The 19158-nt window shown below is 38.6% G+C and overlaps 1 long non-coding RNA gene across 1 annotated transcript; it reads right to left on the reverse strand.

The window, feature by feature from the left end:
* Positions 1-5299: 5299 nt before the first annotated feature.
* LOC117149525 lies at positions 5300-6262 on the reverse strand. Its single transcript, XR_004460352.1, has 3 exons — positions 6206-6262; positions 6017-6102; positions 5300-5347 (listed from the first exon to the last, which is right to left on the reverse strand). It is a non-coding gene; the product is annotated as an uncharacterized LOC117149525 (long non-coding RNA).
* Between the last annotated feature and the right edge of the window lie 12896 nt (positions 6263-19158).

The raw sequence follows: 19158 nt of genomic DNA on the forward strand, positions 1-19158 counted from the left end.
AGATTCAAACAATGCAGACAAATTCGCTACAAAGGAAGCCATATCTGCAATGACCAAGAATTGTGGGCACGAGAAGCTCAAAACCATATTGGAAGCTGGAAATTTCAACACAATGAATAGCGTGATTGAAAAATACATACACTGCAGTACAGAAATGACCGGCAATTCAAATAGTGTATTATTCTATAATAATAGAGGACACTATCGAGGTAATAATTACCGAGGAAATTACCAAAACAGAGGTAATGGCCGAGGAAATATAACTCATACAACAACAATTATAGAGGTCGAGGTGGTTACCATAGTGGAAACAGAGGACGAGGTGGTAACCAAAATTATAATAGAGGTGGAGGTTACTCAAGAGGTAACCAAAAACCATAACTATAAAAAAGTCATACCCACAATGTCCGAAACATACAATCGGAAAACGAACATGCCCCCTTGAGCGACAATCTACAGTAAAATTATACAAAATTAATCTCAATTTAAGCATTTTTATACGATTAAAGAATATGAGTACCAATTCATGGGTAACTCTTTTAATAGATACAGGTGCAGAAATTCCCTGCTTAAATGCAGAAACAATAATCTTAACGATTTAAATCCAAAAAACACAACAAATATATCAGGAATAGGGCAAGGGACAATTCAGTCTCTAGGTACACTACATTTAGAAATGTGTATTGCTAATGCAGCAATACCATATGAATTCCATATCGTACCTGACAATTTTCCTATACCAGGGGATGGTATAATTGGCTTGGATTTCATTAAGAAATACAATTGTATTTTGGAATTCCACGACCAAGAAGATTGGTTCACTTTGAGGCCCAAAAATTTCAGGAACATAAACATTCCTATTATACATTCACTAGATAACGAAATAATTTTGCCAGCTAAATCAGAAGTGATTCGAAAGATTCAGCTAACATCTACTGACACACATGTCCTCATCCCCAACCAGGAATTGCAACCTGGCATAATAATAGCAAGTGCACTCGTAAACACTCAGAATGTCTTGATTCGAATTATTAATACAACTGAAAAAGACGCTATAGTTAGTAGCGCAAATATAAAAAGCGAATCATTGGATGATTATGATGTATACAATGCAAATATAGAAAATAGTGCACAAAGAACTTCAGAAGTATTAAAACTTCTTAAATTTCCATCGTTATTCAAAAGCGATTTAACAAAATTATGCACCAAATATAGCGATATTTTTGGTCTTGAAACAGAAACCATATCAGCTAATAATTTTTATAAGCAAAAATTGAGATTAAATGACAAAACTCCAGTCTATATTAAAAACTATAGAATGCCAGAAAGTCAAATGCCAGAAATTCAAAGGCAAGTTGACAAATTAATAAAAGATGGCATTGTCGAACCATTTATTTCAGAATATAATAGCCCACTTCTCTTGGTACCCAAGAAATCACTGCCTAACTCGGCGGAAAAGAGATGGCGATTAGTAGTGGATTATCGCCAAATCAACAAGAAACTGCTAGCAGATAAATTCCCACTTCCAAGAATAGAAGATATTCTTGATCAATTAGGTCGAGAAAAATATTTCTCGTGCCTAGACCTGATGTCAGGATTTCATCAAATAGAATTAGACGAAAGGTCAAGAAATATAACATCATTCTCAACTTCAACAGGAGCATACCGCTACACGCGATTACCATTTGGTTTAAAAATAGCCCCAAATTCTTTCCAAAGAATGATGACCCTTGCATTTCAGGCTTAACGCCTTCGCAAGCATTTCTGTATATGGATGATTTAGTAGTCATAGGCTGTTCTGAAAAGCACATGCTTAAAAATCTAACCGACGTTTCAAATTATGTAGGCAACATAATTTAAAACTACATCCAGAAAAATGCACTTTCTTTATGAAAGAGGTTACTTATTTAGGTCACAAGTGTACTGACAAAGGTATATTGCCAGATGACTCTAAATATGAGGTAATAAAAAATTACCCCAAACCAGTAAACGCAGACGAAGCTAGACGATTCGTGGCATTTTGCAATTATTACAGAAGATTTATTAAGAACTTTTCTGAGAAATCACGCCACTTAACGAGGCTTTGTAAAAAGAATGTTCCATTTGAATGGACAAGCGAATGCCATGAGGCATTCGAATATCTTAAAAGGGAATTAATGAAACCAACATTCCTTCAGTACCCAGATTTCAGCAAACAATTTTGCATAACCACAGATGCTAGTAAACAAGCATGTGGAGCGGTACTATCTCAAGACCATAACGGTCAACAGCTACCAGTGGCATACGCTTCAAGAAGCTTTACAAAAGGCGAAAGTAATAAGTCCACTACAGACAGGAGCTAGCAGCTATTCACTGGGCAATAAATCACTTCAGACCATACGTATATGGTAGACATTTCTTAGTACAAAGTGACCATAGGCCACTATCATATCTTTTTTCAATGAGAAACCCCAGTTCAAAACTAACCAGAATGAGACTAGACTTGGAGGAGTTTGAATTCACAGTAGAATATCTCAAGGGGAAAGATAATCATGTTGCAGACGCATTGTCCCGAATAACCATCGGAGAACTTAAAGCAATAAATAGACAGATACTAAAGGTAACAACAAGATCAACAACAAGACAGAAAAATACCTGCGCAGGTGAAAAATTGCATGAACCAAATGAGAAAGAAAATATAAAAATCCCCAATATCTATCAGGTAATCAATAACATTGATGCCAAAAAATATGTTATACTCAAAATAGACAAGCATGAGTGCTTGTTGAAAAGAGGAAAACAAATTATAACACGTTTTGATATGACTAATTTTTATTCTAATGAAATAATCGATTTAGATCAATTCTTTCAAAGGCTTAATGAAGAAGCAAGAATAAATAGCATCATTCAAACACAATTGTCACCAAGTGAACAAATCTTCGAATTTGTCACTATAAAGAATTTTAAAGAAAAGGGCAATAAAATATTAAAAAGCTTAAAAATAGCGCTATTAAACAAGGTGACTAAGATAGATAAAAATGATAAGGTTCAAATAAAAGCAATACTGTCTAAATATCATGATGATCCATCAGAAGGAGGCCATTCAGGAATTTCTAGAACCCTGAGGAAAATAAAAAACTATTATTATTGGCCACAAATGACAAAGGCAATAAGTAAATATGTTAAAACATGTTTAAAATGTCAACAAGCCAAGACAACAAAACATACTAAAACAACTTTGACGATAACAGAAACGCCAGCAGCAGCATTTGATATAGTTTTGATAGATACCATTGGTCCACTGCCAAGATCAGAAAACGGAAATGAGTATGCTGTTACTATCATTTGCGATTTAACAAAATATTTGGTAACGGTACCTATTCCAAATAAAAGTGCAAGATCAGTTGCTAAGGCTATATTCGAAAATTTTATTCTAAAGTACGGTCCAATGAAAACAATAATAACGGACATGGGAACGGAATATAAAAACCAAATTATAGACGACCTGTGCAAATATATGAAGATAAAAAACATTACTTCAACAGCACACCATCACCAGACATTAGGAACAATAGAACGAAGTCACAGAACTTTCAACGAGTATGTTCGCTCATATATATCTGTTGACAAAACCGATTGGGATATATGGATACAATATTTTACTTATTGTTTCAACACAACACCATCGGTAGTTCATGAATATTGTCCATATGAATTAGTATTTGGAAGATTACCAAGACAGTTCATAGATTTTAACAGGATAGACAGAATAGATCCTATTTACAACATGGATGACTATTCAAAAGAAGTTAAGCTAAGATTAGAAATAGCATATAGAAGAGCTAAAAATATGTTAGACAAGGCAAAAGCCGATAGAAAGATAAAATATGATAGAAATATTAGTAACTTTGAATTAAAAATAGGAGATAAGATATTACTTAAAAACGAAACGGGTCATAAACTTGACAATAATTATTTAGGACCATATTTAGTTTCAGAAATAGGAGATAATGACAACATTACAATTATAGGAAATAAAAAAACAGATAGTCCATAAAGATAGGTTAAAAATTTTTAATTCATAATACATTTTGTTTGGTTGGCCAACCACAAATAAAAAACCAATAAAAACATTATAATACAAAACTTTTACTTTGCAAAATACAATGAAAATATATATATATTTTTAATATCTCTTTAATCATTCATTTCAAATATTAATATACATATTAAAAAAAAAAAATTTATATACTTGAAAATAACTTCATATTATTACGTTATTTTTCAAAAGGAGGGAGATGTAGTATGTGCCTATGCAATATTAAGAACAATTAAATAAAATAGCATATTAACATATGGCAGCACTTGGTTGCTATGTTTATGTTTATGTCTATGCACGCAGTTAGACCCAGGGCGGATGTAACATGATCGCCCACTTGAAGCCAAAAAGTATAAGTGCATGGTCAGCATTCACACGCCGACCAATGCATATTACATACGTACATACATAGCTCGCTCTCCCGATAAGCCTAGATATATAAGATATACATAAGAACGCCGCTCCGCTGCTGGCGTACCCGGCAGCGCAGCTACGCGGATTAGCCTAAGTCCAAATATATTCAAAACTGTAAAATCAGATACTCTGTAGACGTTGAGCTGGCAGAACCATTTCTGCCTACTCTAAAATCAAAAGAATAAATTGAATAAATATAAAGTCAGCCCGACGGCTGCATTCAACTCAGACGGAATTGTGTTCTTAACTGGAGTTCATCATTACAAAAACAAACAAAATTAAATCAAATAAAGCACTTACCGCACCGACAGCAGACAATGGCTTACCTACAGCTTATGCATTAGACAAGAGGAGATGGGCCCACCAATCGTAAAACAAAATCGACAATTTTTGCGACTTTTAACACAAAAAAATCGACAATATTACGATGCCGTCTCCACCTCCTGATGCCACTGCTTCAATAAGGATCAATAGCGCAGAGCTGACGCCACACAAATAAACCGCATTATTTGTCCTCAAATTGTATACTTTTTCTCAGTATCGCATCTCCCACGAATTTTCCGCTAACCTACAACGAAAGGAAAATTATTAAGAATATGATACAAAAGATAATTAATTAAGGACAAAGCAAACCGGACAGGCAAATTAACAGGCGACAACAGGCGCCAGGCTCCATCTTGCTGACGATAAGCCTGCAACTGCTTTTTCCAAGATTGTAAACTCTGAAACAAGGAAGCACAAGCTATTACTGGGAATTAATTACTTTAACAAAACACTTATCTAATTGCCAACTCGACCTGCCTTCTCTCTTGACAACAATGATACATTTCCTCTTCTCATGCTAAACGTAAAATCCTGAGGAAAAACAAACCAATTAGAGGGACGGTACAAAAACCTAAATAATACCCTCACCTCAACGCATCCGGATTATAAAGCCAACGACAATGAACTCCAAATCCTGAGAAAGGATACGGAAAAAAAAGCCAAAATCGTCAATTTTTGCGCCTTTTACACAAAAAAATCGACAATATTACTATGCCGTCTCCACCTCCTGATGCCACTGCTTCAATAAGGATCACTAGCGCAGAGCTGACGCCACACAAATAAACCGCATTATTTGTCCTCAAATTGTATACTTTTCCTCAGTATCGCATCTCCCACGAATTTTCCGCTAACCTACAACGAAAGGAAAATAAATAAGAATATGATACAAAAGATAATTAATTAAGGACAAAGCAAACCGGACAGGCAAATTAACAGGCGACAACAGGCGCAACAAGCGGCTTCATCTTGCTGAAGATAAGCATGCAACTGCTTTTCCAAGATTGTAAACTCTGAAATAAGGAAGCCCAAGCTAATACTGGGAATTAATTACTTTAACAAAACACTTATCTAATTGCCAACTCGACCTGCCTTCTCTCTTGACAACAATGATACATTTCCTCTTTTCATGCTAAACGTAAAATCCTGAGGAAAAACAAACCAATTAGAGGGACGGTACAAAAACCTAAATAATACCCTCACCTCAACGCATCCGGATTATAAAGCCAACGACAATGCACTCCAACTGATCCTGAGAAACGATACGGAAAAAAAAAACCAACCAAGGCCTAAAAGATGAATCGGAAGATCGATATGAAAAGGATTAGCGCGGCAGAAACATGATGAATAAAAGGCGACTCGCTGCAGCAACTTATGCACAACGTCACTTACCTGAAATTTCACGCCGCACGGTCCTTTGAAGTATCCATTATCACCGCTGAAATCTACATAATTGATGCCCCAAAAGATGGGCCAACAACGCTGCTTCCGCGTCGATCAGGACACTCTGCTGCTCCCATAAACTTCCAGCTTGACGAGCGCCAACAGAGAGCTGACGCTAAAACCTAAAAGCAAACAATCAACAACAAATTAAACAAACAAAATTAAATCAAATAAAGCACTTACCGCACCGACAGCAGACAATGGCTTACCTACAGCTTATGCATTAGACAAGAGGAGATGGGCCCACCAATCGTAAAACAAAATCGCCAATTTTTGCGACTTTTAACACAAAAAATCGACAATATTACGATGCCGTCTCCACCTCCTGATGCCACTGCTTCAATAAGGATCACTAGCGCAGAGCTGACGCCACACAAATAAACCGCATTATTTGTCCTCAAATTGTATACTTTTCCTCAGTATCGCATCTCCCACGAATTTTCCGCTAACCTACAACGAAAGGAAAATTATTAAGAATATGATACAAAAGATAATTAATTAAGGACAAAGCAAACCGGACAGGCAAATTAACAGGCGACAACAGGCGCCAACAGGCGGCTCCATCTTGCTGAGATAAGCTGCAACTGCTTTTTCCAAGATTGTAAACTCTGAAATAAGGAAGCCCAAGCTAATACTGGGAATTAATTACTTTAACAAAACACTTATCTAATTGCCAACTCGACCTGCCTTCTCTCTTGACAACAATGATACATTTCCTCTTCTCATGCTAAACGTAAAATCCTGAGGAAAACAAACCAATTAGAGGGACGGTACAAAAACCTAAATAATACCCTCACCTCAACGCATCCGGATTATAAAGCCAACGACAATGCACTCCAACTGATCCTGAGAAACGATACGGAAAAAAAAACCAACCAAGGCCTAAAAGATGAATCGGAAGATCGATATGAAAAGGATTAGCGCGGCAGAAACATGATGAATAAAAGGCGACTCGCTGCAGCAACTTATGCACAACGTCACTTACCTGAAATTTCACGCCGCATGGTCCTTTGAATTATCCATTATCACCGCTGAAATCTACATAATTGATGCCCTGCAAAAGATGGCCAACAACGCTGCTTCCGCGTCGATCAGGACACTCTGCTGCTCCCATAAACTTCCAGCTTGACGAGCGCCAACAGAGAGCTGACGCTAAAACCTAAAAGCAAACAATCAACAACAAATTAAACAAACAAAATTAAATCAAATAAAGCACTTACCGCACCGACCGCAGACAATGGCTTACCTACAGTTTATGCATTAGACAAGAGGAGATGGGCCCACCAATCGTAAAAACAAAAATCGCCAATTTTTGCGACTTTAACACAAAAAATCGACAATATTACGATGCCGTCTCCACCTCCTGATGCCACTGCTTCAATAAGGATCACTAGCGCAGAGCTGACGCCACACAAATAAACCGCATTATTTGTCCTCAAATTGTATACTTTTCCTCAGTATCGCATCTCCCACGAATTTACGCTAACCTACAACGAAAGGAAAATTATTAAGAATATGTACAAAAGATAATTAATAAGGACAAAGGCAAACCGGACAGGCAAATTAACAGGCGACAACAGGCGCCAACAGGCGGCTCCATCTTGCTGACGATAAGCCTGCAACTGCTTTTTCCAAGATTGTAAACTCTGAAACAAGGAAGCACAAGCTAATACTGGGAATTAATTACTTTAACAAAACACTTATCTAATTGCCAACTCGACGACACTAAACCCGCGGCTCTTCCGTTGCTATGTTCCAAAAACAAAGGGCCATATTAATGCAACCATAAAAACAATTATAATACTCACCACCAGATTAGCTTCCACCTAATGTACCTGAAAAACAAAAACAAAAATTAATGCAATAATTATAAAAACAAGTAAATTATAAATATAATACTTACCTCCCACCAAATGTACCTGAAAAAAAACAAAATTACACAATCAAAAATCAAATAACAAATATATTTCTCACCCAATCTCTAATTTTACTTCCATTTCCATGGCTGCTCCCATAAACTTCCAGCTTGACGAGCGCCAACAGAGAGCTGACGCCAAAACCTAAAAGCAAACAATCAACAACAAATTAAATAAACAAAATTAAATCAAATAAAGCACTTACCGCACCGACCGCAGACAATAGCTTACCTACAGCCTATGCATTAGACAAGAGGAGATGGGCCCACCAATCGTAAAACAAAATCCCAATTTTTGCGCCTTTTAACACAAAAAAATCGACAATATTACTATGCCGTCTCCACCTCCTGATGCCACTGCTTCAATAAGGATCACTAGCGCAGAGCTGACGCCACACAAATAAACCGCATTATTTGTCCTCAAATTGTATACTTTTCCTCAGTATCGCATCTCCCACGAATTTTCCGCTAACCTACAACGAAAGGAAAATAAATAAGAATATGATACAAAAGATAATTAATTAAGGACAAAGCAAACCGGACAGGCAAATTAACAGGCGACAACAGGCGCCAACAAGCGGCTCCATCTTGCTGAAGATAAGCATGCAACTGCTTTTCCAAGATTGTAAACTCTGAAATAAGGAAGCCCAAGCTAATACTGGGAATTAATTACTTTAACAAAACACTTATCTAATTGCCAACTCGACCTGCCTTCTCTCCTGACAACAATGATACATTTCCTCTTCTCATGCTAAACGTAAAATCCTGAGGAAAAACAAACCAATTAGAGGGACGGTACAAAAACCTAAATAATACCCTCACCTCAACGCATCCCGATTATAAAGCCAACGACAATGCACTCCAACTGATCCTGAGAAACGATACGGAAAAAAAACCAACCAAGGCCTAAAAGATGAATCGGAAGATCGATATGAAAAGGATTAGCGCGGCAGAAACATGATAAAAGGCGACTCGCTGCAGCAACTTATGCACAACGTCACTTACCTGAAATTTCACGCCGCACGGTCCTTTGAAGTATCTATTATCACCGCTGAAATCTACACTAATTGATGCCCTGCAAAAGATGGGCCAACAACGCTGCTTCCGCGTCGATCAGGACACTCTGCTGCTCCCATAAACTTCCAGCTTGACGAGCGCCAACAGCGAGTTGACGCTAAAACCTAAAAGCAAACAATCAACAACAAATTAAACAAACAAAATTAAATCAAATAAAGCACTTACCGCACCGACCGCAGACAATGGCTTACCTACAGTTTATGCATTAGACAAGAGGAGATGGGCCCACCAATCGTAAAACAAAATCGCCAATTTTTGCGACTTTTAACACAAAAAATCGACAATATTACGATGCCGTCTCCACCTCCTGATGCCACTGCTTCAATAAGGATCACTAGCGCAGAGCTGACGCCACACAAATAAACCGCATTATTTGTCCTCAAATTGTATACTTTTCCTCAGTATCGCATCTCCCACGAATTTTCCGCTAACCTACAACGAAAGGAAAAATTAAGAATATGATACAAAAGATAATTAATTAAGGACAAAGCAAACCGGACAGGCAAATTAACAGGCGACAACAGGCGCCAACAGGCGGCCATCTTGCTGACGATAAGCCTGCAACTGCTTTTTCCAAGATTGTAAACTCTGAAACAAGGAAGCACAAGCTAATACTGGGAATTAATTACTTTAACAAAACACTTATCTAATTGCCAACTCGACGACACTAAAACCGCGGCTCTTCCGTTGCTATGTTCCAAAAACAAAGGGCCATATTAATGCAACATAAAAACAATTATAATACTCACCACCAGATTAGCTTCCACCTAATGTACCTGAAAAACAAAAACAAAAATTAATGCAATAATTATAAAAACAAGTAAATTATAAATATAATACTTACCTCCCACCAAATGTACCTGAAAAAACACAAAATTACACAATCAAAAAATCAAATAACAAATATATTCCCACCCAATCTCTAATTTTACTTCCATTTCCATGGCTGCTCCCATAAACTTCCAGCTTGACGAGCGCCAACAGAGAGCTGACGCCAAACCTAAAAGCAAACAATCAACAACAAATTAAACAAACAAAATTAAATCAAATAAAGCACTTACCGCACCGACCGCAGACAATAGCTTACCTACAGCCTATGCATTAGACAAGAGGAGATGGGCCCACCAATCGTAAAACAAAATCGCCAATTTTTGCGCCTTTTAACACAAAAAATCGACAATATTACTATGCCGTCTCCACCTCCTGATGCCACTGCTTCAATAAGGATCACTAGCGCAGAGCTGACGCCACACAAATAAACCGCATTATTTGTCCTCAAATTGTATACTTTTCCTCAGTATCGCATCTCCCACGAATTTTCCGCTAACCTACAACGAAAGGAAAATAAATAAGAATATGATACAAAAGATAATTAATTAAGGACAAAGCAAACCGGACAGGCAAATTAACAGGCGACAACAGGAGGCTCCATCTTGCTGACGATAAGCATGCAACTGCTTTTTCCAAGATTGTAAACTCTGAAACAAGGAAGCACAAGCTAATACTGGGAATTAATTACTTTAACAAAACACTTATCTAATTGCCAACTCGACGACACTAAACCCGCGGCTCTTCCGTTGCTATGTTCCAAAAACAAAGGGCCTCCTAATTAGTTACAAAACGTACCTGAAAAACAAAAATATTAATGCAACCATAAAAACAATTATAATACTCACCACCAGATTAGCTTCCACCTAATGTACCTAAAAAACAAAAATTAATGCAATAATTATAAAAACAAATAAATTATAAATATAATAATTACCCCACCAAATGTACCTGAAAAAACACAAAATTACACAATCACAAAATCAAATAACAAATATAATACTCACCCAGTCTCTAATTTACTTCCATTTCCATGGCCCCAATCGTTGCGACGGCCCTCGGCAACTAATCACGTTCCGGAGGCTCCAAGCTGCAAACCTGGCGAAATGGCCCACAAAACGCGGCGCACCTATCCACTCTAGATGAACGACCAAGCCACAATCATCACTGACGACTCCTCTGCCAAAACGAGACAGATCCTACCACAATAATGGCAGCAGCTCCAAAACTACGTGACGACCTTTCTTCAGGCTTCCTCTTCCCGACGACCGGCGAAGCTGACCTGCAATTAACAAACTAAATAAATAATTGCAAACATCTACCACTAAGGGTGGAAGAGAAAACCACCAAATGACACGGCGCGGGATAAACTTACCACCAATAAACTACCTGCAACGCTTTCCGGACATACATATTGCAAGTGGCGCGCATCCAGCGTCCGCAGCTAATTCCTGCCAAAACACAACTAATACTCACCTCCAATGACTCTCGAGGCCTCCAGCGACTCGATGCTTCCGTCCTTCTGGCGGGGGTACCTGAAAAGAAAAAAATTATACAATGTTAGTCCTAAATTTCAATGTTTTTTGTAAAATCACTACCAATTTATTAATGTAAACAAAATATGCAAGACGATAATGTACCAGTCCATGTCTCTGTCTATAATCTAAAGCTTACAAAAAATACTAACTTAATATTAAATACTAACAATGTCCAAGCCCCAAACTAACCTCATGCAATGTTAATCTCTAAATTCAAATAATTGTACCTACATATGCATAAAATGTAATCAAAGGCAAAATAAATGTGGATGCGGAACAGAATTCATTATGTCTCCGTACCTCCACCTACAAATTAAAAAATTATAATCTCCCAGATCGACGAGCGCCTACATTAGTTACGCTAAAATCTGAAAACAAAACAATTAACCATTAAGAAATTAAACAAAACAATCAAATATTGCTCTTTACCTCCTGACCACAGCCAACTGGTGATCCCATGCAACCAACAAGAAGAGGCGGTCTCGCAAAAGAGAAAAAAAAGCGGCAGCTTCGCGATTATAAACACAAAAAATTGACATTTTACGACGCCGTCTCTGTTGTTTGTTGAAAAGGTACTCCAAGTGTGGAACACTGTCAACCATAATGGAAGGTCCTAATCTTCACCCAAACTCAGCGAATTGAGAGCAAAGGCTGAAAGAGTAAACTCTAAATAAAAAGTCTTGAGCCGCGTGTCCGAACACGTAGAAGTTTTATTTGAAACTGAAACTGATACACAATAAAAATGCCAGCTTCATGCGGCTGCTTATTTACTAATATATATACATACATACAGTTCATGTGTATGTATGTATGTTCTCATACAAAATTACATATGCACATGTGGGCATTGCTTATATTCAACAGCCTTCCTCAATGCCAACATGTTTACAAAAATTAAAACAAATTTAACATTTTCATAAACCCATTATGCTTTCCCTTTGAAAGATTCTTGTCATAATGTCTGCTATCATCTCATTCGTAGAAGTGTACTTTAACACAACGTGACCCTCTTTCATGACTTCTCTAATGAAATGATATCGAATGTCGATGTGTTCTTCGCTAAGTGCTGCGCACTCAGGTTGTCGCCATGCATAACCGTCGGGTCTTCAGATCACCGCATCCGATCTCCACTATTAGCCTTCGTAAAGCTATAGCTTCCTTGCAAGCCGTGGTCAGAGCCATATACTCGGCTTCAGTACTGCTCAACGCCACGCTCTGCTGCTTCTCGGACCTCCATGATACTGGTCCGCCAGACAGGAAAAACACATACCCTGTGTATGACATTCGGTCCAAACGGTCGCCTCCCCAATCTGCATCCACAAAGCCGGTAAATGCCTGACCGCACTTTTGATAATGCAGCTTGACGTCCACAGTTGACGCCAAGCACCGGCTGGTGCTTCACAGCCACCATGTGCTTAGAATGCGGGTCCTGGTTCCTCTGAGCCAACTTCGCCACCGAATGTAGTATTCTGGTCTGGTAGTAAGCCCAAGCCACATTAGCTCACCAATTGTAGACTGATACTGCCCTGCGTCGACCTTCTGGCACTGCTCACCCACTTGATGCCCTGCATCCAAAGTGTCGTCGCTGGTCTACAGATCTCGCTGCCATATGCCCGCAATAGTTCCTTGATATATTGCGAATGGCCCAAAGTGATTTCTCCAAGGTCGCCATCTCGTTGCACCTCCATGCCTAAGAACAAATGCAGTGGACCCTTGTCCGTGCACTCGAAAGACTCTGAAATCTTGGCTTTCAGATCCTCCATATCTTCTCTTGACTGGCACGCTAGAATTAAATCATCAACATATACTAGGATGAGCATCAGATTACCTTGACCACTTTGCTGATAAAGACATGGTTCATGATTACAGGCCTTAAATCCCAAGTCTTTATGAACACCGTCGAGCTTGGAGTTCCACTCTTTGCCTGACTGCTTCAAGCCGTATATTGCCTTCCTCAGCAATAACACCTGGTCAGGATTAGCAGCATCTGTGTACCCTTGGGGCTGCTTCATGTACACAGTATCCATTAGCTCGCTATTTAAGTACGCCGTGCATACGTCCATGTGATGCAAGTACAATTGCATCTCTGCTGCCAATGCCAAAATGAGCCTCACACTCTCGAGCCTGCAACACGGGTGAAAAAGTCTCGAAGTAGTCCACTCCGAACTTCTGCGAACACCCCTTTGCTACTAGTCGTGCCTTGAAGCGCTCAATTCTACCAGAGACGTCTCGTTTCAGGGAATACACCCACTTGCAAGCCACACACCGGCGATTCTTGGTAAATCAGCCAGCTTCCATGTCTCATTTTGCAAGTAGCGCCTTGTACTCCAGGCCCATTGCCTCTTCCCACTTTGCAGAATACTGCGAATTGAAGCCTCCTCATAGGACTTGGGAATTTCAACGTCGCTAGCCATCAACACGCCAAGTACATTGTATATATTCTTCGGGCACCCTGGTCTGCCCGACCGAACAATCTTTGGCCGTCCAGGCCCCACAAGTACTGCAGCTTCTTCTGCCACAGCTGCACTCTCATAGTCGTCGCTGCTGCCCACGGTTCTGTATCGTCACCTTCCCGTGCATTTGAATCACTCTGCGGCTCCGGGTCATCAGTTGCGGTAAACTGGAACTCAATGGTATTTCCATGATTTACCAAACTACCAGACTCATCAAAAAGGACATCTCGCTTCTCGATCACACACCGCTTCTCTTTGTCATACAGACGGTAACCCTTAGCTGCTATTGAATATCCAATCATACGATATTCCTTTCCTTTGGATTCGAATTTGCCTTTATGGACTCCTTTGTCCAATGCCACTGCTATGGCACCAAAAACCATCAAGTGGCTCACTCACTCAAGTTGGTATTTTTCCGGTCCACTCTTCCATAAGGGTTTGCTTTGTAATGCTCTGCTCGTTGATCGGTTCCTCAGATTCACCGCAGTGTTTATCGCCTCAGCCCATAGAGCCTCACCCAACTCCGATTGCAGAAACATGCATCTAGCCATTTCTACTAGCGTGCGGTTGGCTCGTTCTGCAACTCCATTTGTTGGGGAGTGTGTGGAACAGTCAGCTGTCTAGCGATCCCATGTGCCTTTAAGTAGTCATCAAAAACATATTGACGAAACTCACCACCATTATCGCTCCGGATACATTTTATCTTTCTACCTGTTTGTCGCTCGACCAGTTTCTTAAACTCGACAACTTAGTGAAGACCTCGTCCTTCTTCCGCAAGAAATATACAAAAATCCGCCTGGACTTGTCGTCTATGAAGGTGAGAAAGTACTTTGATCCAGCAAGTGACGGTGTGCTAAATGGCCCGCACAGGTCTGAATGGATCATATCCAACAGCTCCTCAGCTCTGCTCCTCGTTGTCTTCAGAAATGGTTGCACATGGATTTTTGCCGGCATGCAAATTAAAATTGTTACTTGTTATTTATTTAAAAAAATAAATTTTATTTTTTATTATTTAACATTTATTCGGTGATAAACTTTTTCACTTATACTATACGAGACACTTGGTAGCTTATCTTTAGCTTCGAGCTGTTGACGATCTCGTCCCGATTCAGACTGATCTTCAAATTCTAAGTCCTAATCCAATCAACCTCGGCCAGAAGCTTTTCTTTCGGAAAATTACCGAACTTTCGATAAAATTGTGAAATTCAATTATGCTGATCGATGCAGTTTTTGATTGATGCGCAATAAGTCGGCCGTGGTTTGGTCTCCAAGCGGAAGCTGTGTTTACGTTAAGTTTGGGTTGCTTATGTTAGCGGGTAGCTGAGTGCTGGCAAAGCAATGACAAAAACAAAGGCAAAGGAAATGCCGACGAGATTGAGAAATGAAATTTGTTTATAAACTGTGGAAGGGAGCTATGTTCATGGGTTGGATAACACTCCCCCTTCTAAAATGACGCGTCCCGCTTCATTATTAATTTCGTTCAAACGTTCATTTAATTCTGTTAAAAATTCCACATCATTATTTGGTTTTTCTGGTTCTGGCCGTTTTTGTTTGGTTACAAAATATATAATATCTGAATTTTATTATTAATATAGTTAAGAAATACAAAATGATTAAAATTAATAATATAAATGAAATAGAAATTTTCCAATTGTAAATATCAATAAATGGGTTTAAAATATTAATGTTGTCAAGAGAAAGTTCTGAATTGTTGGATTTTATATATTCTGATATTTCTAAGTTTTTAAAGTGGTTGGTAGTTATGTATTCAAGTATTTTGTTTTCTGAATTGGTGTATGAAATATTATTTATTGTAGTTGTGCTGTTAAATGTTATTAAATATGACCCGTTTAAATGAGAATCGTTCACAATATTATTTCCATTTATTAGAATGGCACCTTCTTGAATGATATCTATATTCTTATTTTTTTCTAGAATTTTAATGCAAATTGATTTTTCTCCATTTAGTAAGCGGGTAAAACAAGTCTTATCTTTACTTATAATACAATAGTTGTTAAAAAGTTCGTTCTTAGATATTTCATAAAAGGTATTTTCGCATTTTGCGACCTGATTACCTATAAGTAATTTTCCATCATAATGTGAAATGGATCTGGCATAGTAAATTTCGCATCTGTTTGTTATAACGGGGTATTTTATATAAATTATTAAGAGTTCTTTATGCAATACAATTTTGAATATGGCGAATTTTGAATACAGGCTGTTGTTCGTGATCTAATATTTCTTTAATGTCTTCATTTTTTAAAATTTTTGTGTTGAATAAATCAATTTTGGCCAGTGTGATAGTATCAATAATGTTTTGTAAGTCAAATGTTAATAAACGTAAACGATGTTTTCGTATTGGCAATTCTTGATCGATAAAAATGTTTTTAAAATGATCGGAAAGTGATTTTATCTCTTTAAACAATTTGGAATTAATAATAAATTGTTGGATATTGTTTTCAATTAAATCATTTATTTATTCTGTATTTTAATGAAATCATCGTGATCCTGAGTTCCAGCTAACCATTTCCAAACAGTGCCTAACTCATTGTTCAAGTTACGGGGTTTGGACTGTCACCCGCTCTCCGCTCCCTCTTACGTTCTCCACTCCCTATTACGCTCTCCCGCTCTTCACCACAGAGTCTCGAGGAGTCTCCGCTGCGCTTGGGAGAACCCAACGCATTAGAATAAGCTTTAGTGTAAAACTAACCACGATACCGGATAACCGGATATCCTGGATTTTTCAAGTTTGTCCTTCAGCGACCAACTTATAAGATAAGTACGAAATCTCCATACCTTTTAATTGCCGGTCTGCAGCAAAGGTTCGAACATCCAATTTCGTTCAATTTGCTGTCAGATTTATTGTCAGATCTAACGGATTTCTCCGACAAAAGGCAATTAAAGGAAATTACTTATCCATTTTCACGAGCGCCGCCATATTACCCACCGTTCTAAATTCTAAGTCCCATTTTCCGAATATATTTAAATTTTCATCCAGTCCGAACCGTGCAAAATTCCAAATGTGGAAAAGTGAAATTAATTTGTGCCAAGTTCAGTGAAAATTTCTAAAGTCCAAAGCTCTGCCAAAAGTGGCAAAACATTCCGTTCTCGTTTCACTGTGTCCAACGCAAGCAAAATTCTTTTCAACACATTTTCTTTTGCTTTAACTCCGCAGTCCGCTCAATACAATTTGCTCTGCTATACATACAAACAACAAACAAACAACACATACCCGCTGGCCATTCCAAGGAAAATAATAATTAAATATTTTCCCGCCATTTACCCATATACATTGCATGCATTACATCTCCATATACAAACATATACATATACATTTCCATATACATACATATACATATACATCTCCATATACATTACATATCGTACCGACATACATTGCGCAGATTATCTGCATTCCCTTTAACCAAAGTTTACCAAAGTTTAAATCGCCTGTGTCCCAAGTGCCGAAGCGGAAAAGGCGTATAACCAAAGTTTACCAAAGTTTAGATTGTTTCCCGTCGGCAAATCCAAACCACCAATAAAATTTATTCCAAGTGCCGACGCGGAAAAAGGCGTTTTATTTTCCATCAATGTTTTTTCGGTAAAATTTCCAAATTAATTTCCGAACAATAAATAAATTTTAAATTAAATTAAACATTTTCAATATTTATTAAATTATTTTTAATTTGAAAGTTTCAAAAAAAAATAATTATCCATAAATAAATAATACGACCGCCATATACAAGTCGTTCACCGACAAATATTTTCTTTTCGTATTGCTTGGATATTAGTTTGTGGGTGTTTTAGAAGTATTTACAACGCGGAGAAAAGACTTCAATTCCAGTCATTCCATGTTCTCCGTTTCCAGTTGTAAATAAAAGAATAAAATTTTCTTCGTTCTAATAAACATTTTATAACACTGTGTTCCACATTCCAAGGGTTCCAGCCGTAAATAAGGTGGAGAGAGTCATTTATACAATTCGCTGTTCACTCTGAGTCACCTGTCGATTAGTCTAAACTACGGCGTTTCCAGTTCGTATTTCTTCGATTATGCCATCGGGGACGATAAGAAGAAATTGTCCGCTGACAAGCCCAGGTTTTTCACCACAAGGCCCAAGAGTCCAAGAATCCCAAGCATTTCGGTGAGAACGCCTGCGCAGATTTCCGACGACTGTGCTACCCCATCCAAAGCGCACAGCTAAAAATATGGCTGCTTCAGATCTAGCGCTAGCCAAATAGCCCAACGGCGAACGCTGTGCCCCAGGCCTACATTTCCTCTGGCTGTCGGTTGCCTCCATGCGATACAGAAGTTTTCGCAGGCGACTATCTTCGCTGGCCGACTTTCCGGGATCTTTTCACAGCCATTTATATTAATAATCCACGGCTGACTGTTGAAAAGTTATTTACTTTAAATGCCAAACAACGCGTGCATGCCATAGTTTCGATTTCGCCTCTCACCAACGAGGGTTTCCGCTCTGCGTGGAAAACCTGATAGAGCGTTTCGAAAATAAACGATTGTTGGTAAACAGTCAATTGAAAATACTGTTTAATGTGCAGTCGATACCACAGGAATCTGGGGCGGCCTTGAAGGTACTGCAAAGTACTGTTCAAGGTTGCTTGACTGCCTTAGAACTGTCAGGCATCAACACTGAGAACTGGGACTGCCTGCTGGTATACCTATGCTCATCCAAGCTCCCGAAGATAACTCTCTCCTTATGGGAGCAGTCGCTACATAAGAAAGCCGACATCCCGACATGGGGAGAGCTGAACACCTTCCTCACAGAACGTCATCGAACCCTAGAAGCAATCGATGATGTGAGACCGTCCGTACCGAGTCAGTCGCATTCCAAAGCGATAAACTCAAGTGGGCCCTCTAGAAAATTAAATTCCTACGAGACGAAAGTGGCTCCAAAATTGAAAAGTTGCGACTTGTGCAACAAGGAGAACCATCCTGTCCGTGTATGTCCGCGGTTTCTCCAAATGTCGTTGACCGGTCAGCCTACATTAAACGGAAGCAGTTATGCTTAAACTGCTTCGCAACGGGACATCAGCTTCGTGAGTGCAAAAGCACTCACAATTGTTTTACTTGCC

The sequence above is a fragment of the Drosophila mauritiana genome, unplaced genomic scaffold (assembly GCF_004382145.1).
Source record: "Drosophila mauritiana strain mau12 unplaced genomic scaffold, ASM438214v1 U_239, whole genome shotgun sequence".
NCBI lineage: Eukaryota > Metazoa > Arthropoda > Insecta > Diptera > Drosophilidae > Drosophila > Drosophila mauritiana.